Source organism: Panicum hallii, chromosome 1 (genome assembly GCF_002211085.1).
Source record: "Panicum hallii strain FIL2 chromosome 1, PHallii_v3.1, whole genome shotgun sequence".
In the NCBI taxonomy this organism is placed as follows: domain Eukaryota; kingdom Viridiplantae; phylum Streptophyta; class Magnoliopsida; order Poales; family Poaceae; genus Panicum; species Panicum hallii.
In genome coordinates, this window is record NC_038042.1 from 19,744,824 (window position 1) to 19,755,326 (window position 10,503).

The window sequence follows — 10,503 nt, forward strand, 5'->3', positions numbered from 1 at the left end:
ACTTAGCCTGGTTCCGTACCCTAAGCCTGCATGCTCTACCTCCCTAGGATAGGCACCTACTACCTAGAACTGCGGATCCAGAAGTCCGGATCCCTTCAATCCTAAAGGCTGGGTCCTGGTGCTCTGATTCAATAAGCCTCGTTTTACATCTCAAAGGACTCTTGCCAGCGAGATCCGGGACCCTGTGGGAATATTGCTAAGCACTGATCCTAAGTCATGTGTAGGTCTAAACCTCGTTTTTGTGGTAGCTAGCCCCAATACCTTGCGACTACCTCCCAGGGGGCCAAGGGACCTCCGGGCCAGGGGGCACATGACAGAAGGTGTAACACCCTAATGTAAAATTTCATATTTTATAATTAGTTAAATTGGCTTTAATAAAGTTGCTAAGGTTTTTCTTTGTTTAGCTTGCATATAATTATAATTTATTTCACAGAGGATTAAAATTTCCTTTTAGGTTCAACATGTTTGTGCATTCATGCTGGTGCATAGGTTTTATTTGAATGAGTGCATAGGGTTTGAATTCAAATAGATTTGAGTTTCAAAAGAACCAGAAAAAGAAAAGAAAAGAAATAGGAAAGCAAACCTAGCTTTAAGCCCAGCCCGGCCTGCCCCTCTCTTCCCCCTCGGGCCGGCTCCCTTCCCCGCGGCCCATTCCCCTTTCCTTCCCCGCGGCCCGTTTTCCTTTTCCTCTCAGCCGCAGCCCAACTCCTCTTTCTCCTCGCCTCCCTCAGCCCAGCAACCCGAGCCGCTCGCTCTCTCTGCCACCCCGACCCCACTTGTCGGCCCCTTCTTCCTCCTCGCTCCACCGGCCGCGCAATGACCCGCCCGAGATCTCCGGCGAGCCTCTGCGCCGGGCCCGCACGCTGAGGATGCCCCACCGCCCCACAAATAGGATCCCCAACCCCCTGCGCCCTTATCCCCTACCCCGTGGCAGAAGCCCCAAACCCTAGCGCCACTCCCGCCTTGCTCCACCGCGTAGATCCCTGCACCGCCGTGGTCTCGCTGCACCGCTGCACCCCAGTCCCGGCCAAACCCCGCAGTGGCTCCGCCTCAACCCCGGGAAGCTTCTCGAGCCCTGCAATCGAGCCCCCAACCCGTGCCTCACCGGAATTCCGCCCGGAACCTGCCGCTGGTGAGTAGCCCCGCCCATCCAATTCCTCGCCGCCGGTAATGCTCTGGCCTCCCTGACCCCTGTTGCACCATCACAGAAGCACCCTGAGTTGACTCGTGGAGTCCAGGAGCCCGGAGACGCCCTGCATCGCCCCCCTCCGCAAGCTCCATGCCAACCCGCCGCTCAGACCTCGCCACCGGCCACCCTGCGCTGCTTCTCCGGCCAATTCGAGCCCTCGGTGAGCACCAGCGCCCTCTCCTGCCCCTTTTGCGCTAGATGTCGTAGACCATAGCCCGCTCCTGCAGCCGGAACACTGCACGCCGGTGACCTTCGCCGCGCAAACCCGCTGCCGCCACCGCTCTCGCCGCCCTGAGCCTTGCCGGACCTTGTTGTAGACCAGGTGGACTACGCATGATGCGCTGATCCTCCCTGACCAAATCCCCGTTCGAATCCCAGCCCAAAGTACCGAGTTCGGTGCACTCCAGTGACGCCCCGCCGTGGGAAGTCGCCCCGGTGACCCAGCGCCGCCATCCCTCACCCGCGTCAGCCCTGAACCGTCCGATCCACCGCGATCAGATCGGACCGTCCGACCTACCGTTCAGATCGGACCGTCCGAACCCCCGCCGCTAGATCGGACTGTCCGATCCAGATTGGGTCCGAATCGTCGGATCCAGATCTGATGGTACAGATAAGAAGATACCGCTTCAGCTATGCAGATTTGCTAAAGAGCCCCTGAGCTTTCCCGAAACCAACCCGCAGTCCACATTAGTTCAAAAGTAATTTCATTTAAGTCCTGTTTTTAGCGTCTAGGCCCCTGAGCTTCTTAGATATAGAACCCGCCATCTAGCCCCTATGTTTTTGCATGTTAGACCCTAGATCTAACCTTTAATTATGTTTAAGTCCCTAGTTTTTGCGCAGAACCCCCTGGAAACTTCAGTTTTCTCGCAGTTAAGCCCCTAGACCCTGTTTTAGCACTAGTTTTCGCGTCTTAACTCCGTTTTAAGTGGTTTTCGCACTCACGCGATCATTGTAACGTGTAGAATAGCTTTAGCTCAGTTTTATGTACTGTTTTATTGTATTGTTGTACTATTTCTTATCTTTTTCCATTATTTGCATGTATGTGCCTGTGTGGACCATGCTTTGACGTTACGATCGTGAGTAGACGTTGAGCCACCGGAGGAGTACCAGGAGCCACCTTCTTCAGACGCGTTTGAGCAGCAGCCAGGAGAGTTTGAGGAAGGCAAGTATAACATGAACATCCTATCACTTTTAAATACAATTCCATACTGCATTTTGATACTGTGTGCCTATAAGGATTTCCTAGCCACTTTTATCCTTTATATAAATACCTTGGGTTGCATTTTGGTTAAGTTGTGCTAGGTGTTGCGCTCTCACACATTATGGTCCTTTTTAATTAAATTTGATTAATGGTATATGCAACTTGATTCTGAGAGTGGCCCTCTATGCTGTGTGCTTGAGCGGCTCACGTCTCGTTAAAATATGTTTTTATAGAAACATGGTTTAGGGGGCCAGCACGGTGCTTAGTGCTTGGTTGGCCACTCTCCATAAGGACCGGTTCATAGAGCGACAACCTAGGACAACCGCGCAACCACAAGACTGGAATGGGACGGTCTTGGCTTACTAATTAGGTCATTTTGGTTTGGGAGTAACTTACCTGCGGGGCGAGAGGAATGGTAAGCTTCTATGGGCCTCGCGCTACGAGGCTGTGCTATGTGCTTGTACCCCCTTGAGGCTTGCTCCATAGTTGCTGATCCAGAATCCTTAGCGGTTACACCTTACCAACGTGTTCTTTGTAACGGCCTCGTAGTGTGCTTACTAGTCATCTCACCTAAGGAAGTGCGATGAACAACTAGCGTAGCTCACGACTTGTGGGTAAAGATGTGCAACCTCTCGAGAGTGTAAAACTGGTATACTAGCCGTGCTCACGGTTATGAGCAGCCCAGATCCTCCGTCTGATTAGTGGGGTTTATCTTTAGTGGTTTGTCTTGGATTTCGGTAGACTTATGAGTAATTTTAATTAATTATTCAGTAACTTGGGTTATGGTAATTCATCCACTTGTAGTAAATAGCTTTAATAAAATTTTGCCCAGATTAAAAGCTAACGCAGTTGAGTCAGCTAACCGTAGAGACTCATAGTTTGTGTTATACTTGTTGAGTACAAGTTGTGTACTCACACTTGCCTTCTCTACTCTTCTGTTCTCTTTGGGATATCTTCGACTGCTGCTCAGTACCAGGCGACGTGGAGGACTACATCAGCGGACTCGACGATTTCTAGGCATTTGTCTCCCAGCTGACATCCCTGTGGCGCCCTGTTCTTCATGTATTCATTTTACGCTTCCACACTCCTTGAACCGATTCTTGATTCGGTTGTAATAAAGAATTCATTTACAATTTATATGCTTTTATTTCGTGATATGTGTTGTGATATCTTGATAATTCTGTTGTATATATATGCGTGACTTGATCCTGGTGCATATATAATTGCTCGGTTTATGTCTTTGTAAATTGGGTGTGACAGAATTGGTATCAGAGCCATGTCGACTGTAGGACGAAGACTAGTTAGAAATGGTCGAGTTTAAGGATTCCTTTCCTCTTGTCTTGCTTCCGCAAAATCTAAAATCATCTCTGCTTCTATTCCTTGAGTCCTAAACTTCAATTTGCTAGCTCTCTCTCTTGTCCTTTCCGACAAATAGTTTGATCTTTTCTGTAGACGTTCACCTGTAATTTTCTGTCTGTCCTCATCAGCCTAGGATGCCTTTGCAAAAATACGCTAGAGCGTCTGTTTGTTTTAGTCGAGTGGTGTGATAAACTTGGCTACAGTGTGGTATTGAGTGCTTGTGATTGTGCAAAATGTTTGATTTGGATTTTTGGTTGACTGCATAGTTTAGAAGTTAAACTTGCTCATGCAAATCGACTTTAACGCAAACTTGAATTAAGTAATAAAACTGAGATAGATCATTGGGGGTAAAACCGTACACTCTTTACTCTCTACCTTATCCTGCCAAAGTTTTCTTTCCAGAGTTGTACAATATCGATCTCTTACAAATTTCGTTCTACTGCAATCAGATGCTGAACACCAGGAGCACCGATTCCGGTTCTGGCCAGCAGGGGCAGAAAAACCAGGGTACCGGCCAGCCGACGTCCCTGTGGCGCCCTGTTCTTCATGTATTCGTTTTACGCTTCCGCACTCCTTGAACCGATTCTTGATTCGGTTGTAATAAAGAATTCATTTACATCTATACACTTTTATTTCGTGATATGTGTTGTGATATCTTGATAATTCTGTTGTATATATGTGTGACTTGATCCTGGCGCATATATGATTGCTCGGTTTATGTCCTTGTAAATCGGGTGTGACAGAAGGAGAACAAGCAAATGAAAAGCAGCTAAGTTTTTATATTGAATACCATACACAGAATATTACATTACTCATAATGTGTACAAAAATAATTTATATTACATATTGTACATAAAATTTTACATAACGTACAATATGTACAAAAATAACAAAAACTACTCCTAGTCTTTCGGCAGTCTAGAGGGGCCTTCTCCTTTTACAGGTCCGGCCCCACGTTGTGCTCTAAGCGGGAGGCCACGATCTCCACCGCCTCTTGTACTCCCTCCAGGGCGGTGGCCTCCGCTTCTGGTACGGGGCCCTCCAGGACTGGAGTTAAGAAGATGGCAGGGTCATGGCTCCGGAACCAAGTCAGGAAGTGGTCTACCACCATTCGAGCAAGCTCCTACCCTTCAGCCTTGAGGCGCACAACAAGTGTGGACTCCAGGCGCTGCAGATGCTCGGCGGCGGAGTCTAGCGCTGGAAGTACAGAGCCGATGGAGCAAGGGGCTTCTACAACCTGGATGGGACTTAGCCCAAGGGGTTCCAAGGCGGTACATGCTTCACCAACCCACTTCGCAATCTGCTTGGCCCCAGCACGCTGCTCTACCAAGAGCCCCTCCACCTCAGCCTCCCGGTGCTTGAGGGCCTCGAGCTGTTGGGAGAGGGATCGGCTCTCCTCTTCCTGGCTGTGACATTCAGGAACTTAGGATTAAAACACACTAGATTCTAGTATAAAGTGTGTATGTTTGATCTTTTGTATGTGTGCGAAAACTTTAATGCAAAAGTAAAAGGATCTTTTTATAATTCTGGAAAATTTAGGTCCTTTGGTGCAAAATGGGTGAGAATGGGAGGTAAAATCAAAACATATGAAGGTTGTTTTGCAAAAAGTCAAGAACTTACTTTTAAACCGCAAATAGAGGTGAAACTACCCAAAGGATGCAAGTGTAGTGTAGATTTTAAATAGGATTTCTTTCAAGTTTAAAACTTTGCCAAGTTTTAGGTTAAATTCAAATCCTTAACTCTTTTGAAACTGAACCTTAAAGGAAAGTTGTAGATCTTGTTGAACTCTACACTTTTGCCTTTGGGCACATTTCCATTTGAGCTATGGTTTGAAAGTTAACTAGGCTTTACAGTGGAGTCCCTGCATTTTTGCAAAATCATGGATTAGTCCCTGTCTTCAACCTCCAGCTCCCCCTGCTCTGTTTCTGCTCGCGCCCGAGACTCCACCGCTGCCGGCCGTTTCCCGAGCTGCTCGCCGACCCCGCGCCGCTCTCCTCCACCCCACGTGGCTCCTTGCTAGCCCGCCCGCCGCTCGTGCAGCTGCTGCTGGCTCTCCCCCACCCCGCCACGTTGGGCCGCCGGTGCCGAGGCCACCACGCGGCCGAGGGTGCCCGATGGGGCACGGCGACGGCGCCATCAGTCTGTGGTTGGCCGCGCGCCTACTCTCTCCCTCTCTGCTGCACGACACCACTCTATAAAACCTCGACCGAAGCTTCCCTCGCTCACCTCCCCTTTCTTCTTCCTCACGAGCGCCAAGCCGAGCACCGAGCCGTCCGCCGGAATTCCTCGCCGCCCCGCCCTACCCCTTCTCAATTCCAGCGCCCCAAAGCTTTCTCACCACCCTTGCTTGCCCCTCGACCCACCCTAGCCGAGCTTTGTCCTCTCCTTGATCGGAATTGGGTGAATCCCGTGCCGCCTTCGCCGCCGGAGAAACCCGAGCCACCTCCATGCCAACGACCCCCTTCGCTCCACCTCCGGCCGAAACAGGTACCGAAATCGCATCCCCACGACTCCACGATGCTTGTGCGCACTCCATCTTTCTACGTTCACCGGCCCCTCACCGGGAACACGGGCGCGCCGCCACGGCCGCCGCCATTCCTCGTCGTCGACCATGCTCCGCCGCCTTTCTTTGTGCCCACCACCCACCAATGTGTGCACCTCCTCCTATAGATCGTGTAGGACCAGTTTCCCCTCGGCCAAAACCTCGCCGCTGGCGAGAACACGCCGGTCAGGCCGCCACGGCCGCTATCTTGGCTTGGCAAGGGCCACATTGCAATTTAAGTTTTAATTCTAGGGTCCCCAATGCAAAACCCGAGGGCCTCTCTGCAAGTTTCTCTTTTAGTTTTGTTTGCAAAAGCTGTCAACTTGTAAAATGGATAGAAATTTGTACAAAAATCTAAAAATTGTCAAACAAATTTTGTTATACTCCTGAAGTTTAGATCAACAACTTTGATTAATAGAGTATGGTTTGAAACCCAATGCTTGTTAAGTTATTCTAAAGTTTAGCAAAAGGGTGTATTGTGTGTAACTTTTGCACATTAGCTTCTTTTCATGTGATTTTAGGGGTACAGCATGTTTAAAGTGTATGCAAGTTTGTGTAAAAATTTCACCTTAATCTCTGCACTCTATCTTGAACTAATTTGAACTTAGGCAAATCAAGCTTGAAATGATTTAAATTTATTCAAGCATGTTACTAAGGTTTTCACGCTTAGATCTTTTTACCATGTGATGTTCTGCAATAGAATAGTTCATAGTAAATCTTTCAAAAATTTATAACACTATTTTGCTTAAGATTTGAATTTAAACTTGACATTTGAATTAAATTCAAATGCTTTAGTGTTTGTTTTTAGAAAATTATGAAAAATTCATAGTAAGCTCATCCATTAGGAATAAGCTTACTCACAAAAATACAAAACCATAGCCTTTATGGATTTCAAGAAAAAAATCGAACTTGTTAACTAATTCAATTAAATCAATTAATTTGATAATTGAATCAAAGTACACATGGTGGGTTTGAATTCAAACTTCCTGCTTTATGAAAATATGTTTATCAATTGGTTGGATTGCAACTTTATCGTGAAGTAAAATTCTTAACTCAAGAACCATCTAAATTAAATCATTGCATATCATGTAGAGTCAACGACACTTGACGACGGAGACTAGGAGTTAGTCCTAGAACACGAGCAAGGATTTTCTGAAGGATCCTGAGAATGTTGCCGAGGTTATAACTGAAGCCCCAAACCAAGGTTCGAAAGTTATTGATATCCCTGACCCCAACACCACTCAAGAAGGCAAGCCCCGATGCATAACCCAGTATTTTAAATTACTACACTTATACAGTTTTATCCTTATATGTCTATATTATGCATTAAGTCTAGGAGTTGAAATGGAGCCCTAGATGCATAAATCCTAGGAACCTTTGTATTGTGCCTGAGTCCGTATCGAATAGATGCTTTGCTAATAGGACCGGCAGAAGTCGGGTGATTTCCTGTCACTCGCGCGATATAGGAATTGAATGTTTACTATACTGCAATCACTATAAGGATGATGGACGGGGTCATGTGCAGTATCATGACCTGGAAGGTTACCCCGTCTGTGTTGATAAAAGTTGATAAGATCGTAGTGTGTGGTAGCTGTGGTTAAGCGTTTGAAAGTACTAGCCACATGCTACGACATATGGAAAGCGGTAAGCCTAGTAACCAATCGGCCCGAGGAGTGGACATACCTCCCACCACTCGTAATTTGGTTTTTCACACGCACCGACATGCGGGAGTACGTTCCGCGCAGCGGACAGGAGTACGGTCATATAGTCGCGCTACAGACGTATGTCCTGCACATTGGTGTGCGTATGGTCCTACAGTCGCTTGTGGTGGCCCTGATCCACGAGTCGGAATGAAAGGCAAACGGTTGCTCCGAACGATCATTGCATGTTCCAAGCGTGTGAGTTAGGTTTACCCTTGCAAGGTTATGAAACTCGATTCAAAATCGTCCGTTTCTCGCGGAGATTGAGACTGCTTATTCCTTCTTCCACATAGAGTAAGAACAGTAACTCTTGTTGGAATAATCTTGATGGATGCTAATTTCTATCTTGCTTGTCTAGTATAGGTGCTTACCTAGAATAGTTAATGCAACTAGAAGCTGAAAGCTAAAACATGAAAGTTAGATCATACTCTTACAAGCCTTACAAGCCAAAGTATACCATAAAACGGGTAAGTCTTGCTGAGTATTAGCATACTCAGTCTTCCTAGTCTATCTTTTAGGTATGGCCGGTGTGAACCAAACGGATAGTCCAGCCTGGCCTTTCTCTATTCCGTTTGGCTGGTCCCTAGAGTGGGATCTATCCCCGGCTGGCAATGACCCTCCAGAATGACCCATGTTTAGGGCGAAGCATGGTGCCAACCTTTGCGACGTGTAGTCGCGATGTTAATAACTTTCTTCCGCTGTGACTCTGGACAAGCTGTTTAGCTTGTTGTTTGAAACAATGTCGGTAGGAGTTACTTCCATCTACAAAACAGTTTTTAATAATGTTTAATATTACTGTAAATTAAAAGTTGATGAGCTTTGGTGTGATTGTAAACTCGCCTTCATGCGAGGTAAACCTACCTCGATCCTGTGTAACCGTGGTTGAATCAGGCAGTGACCCGACAGACCACTAGGTTGTTCTATTTGAAGTGCGTTGAGTTAGTATCGCCTGTATAAGTGATAACTAGTGCATTTGAGCCGGAATAATTCAGGCGGTTCTGTCACAGCTGGTATCAGAGCTGTAGGTTTACTTTTACCATCGACACTAAAACTGTAGTAGCTTTTAAAAATATTTTTAGGATAAAATTGGCTTAACCAAAGAATTTGCAAAGTGTGTTGGATTCGTTAAGGTTGGTGCTTAGATCATAAAGCCCTCGGGTTCATACGGGAATAATCAGGTGGCTACTAGTATATATGTATGTATAGTTCAGCTCTAACTTGCAGCACTACTTTCTGCCAAAACTTATTTTCGAGCACAACCAAACCTAGATATCTATTTGTATTGTCCGTTCTTCAATGTTGAAACAAGAAGGTAAGAAGGTAAGGATCCTCAGCCAACTGAGGGAGATTGGCCTTCCCGTCGGAGATGCGAACCGAACGCTGTTTCTCAAGCAGTGGCTTACTGCCAATATATCAACGATTAGTTGATCATATTGGGAGTATATGGTTCGGCACAGGGTATGGTGATCGCTGTTCATACCCTCGTTTTATATGGTACCCCCGTGAATACATTGCAGATGTAACGTATGCTAACATCGTCCGTATGGTGGAAATTGTACGGATACTGTTTCTATAGTGAACAGTACTGTTTGGGGACGCTTTCATGTCATGCTGCCATGAAAGGTTCAGACTATATAAATGTGGTCTTCTGCAGGTATACTAACCATGGTTAAGAGGTTAAGACGGATAGGATTTATTGACTAGTTATTAGAGAGAGACGTATGTGTTATGCCACCGAAATTAACCACGTAAGTCCGAAGATATTCAGCAATTGTTTTGGTTGTGAGGTCGAATAGTACGTGCATACAAAATCCATCATTAAGCAAAGTGAGTATATTGAATGTGTTGTTTTTTTAAGGACATATAGAGTGTTATCTATCTCTAGTGTGGTTTCAATAGGATTCTTGTGGTAGCCTTAGTTGAGTTTTCGATATCCTTCAAAAATCTCACCATTTGAATTCTTGCTTCAAATGGCGGCTCCTTCAAACATCTTTTAGGATCACGCAGGGCATCTTCATACCAATGCCTTGCACTGGGACGGTTTTCCCCGTCTCTTATGGGAATCACTTAGGCTATTCTTCTACACCGAGCCTCCACAGTATGATGGAGTGGAATATAGGGAGGAAAGTGATCCTTGGTGCAGAGTTAAGATGACCATTCCTCAGCATCCTTTTCGCTCTCAGTGGCAGCCCATCGAGGTCAATGTGGTTGGCTATCGTCTCGTCGACACCATTGAGACCGCAGCTCTTGAGGCCATCCACATTTTCTGCAACCAGCATCCCATGGAAGTTGCAGGGCATCCTATTAGCCTATTCCCTGCAATAGATTCCAGTGATCCCGAGTGGAATTTTCGGATAGCTCATTATGGCCACATGCTGGGAGATTTAGCCGAAGAGACGCTCCGTGGTACTATCAGATTCATGAATGTTCAGCGCCACTATCAGATTTTGCTGCGCCGCGGTATGAGTCAGTTGACTAGTATAGCTCAAGGTCACTACAGAAATGCTGGTTG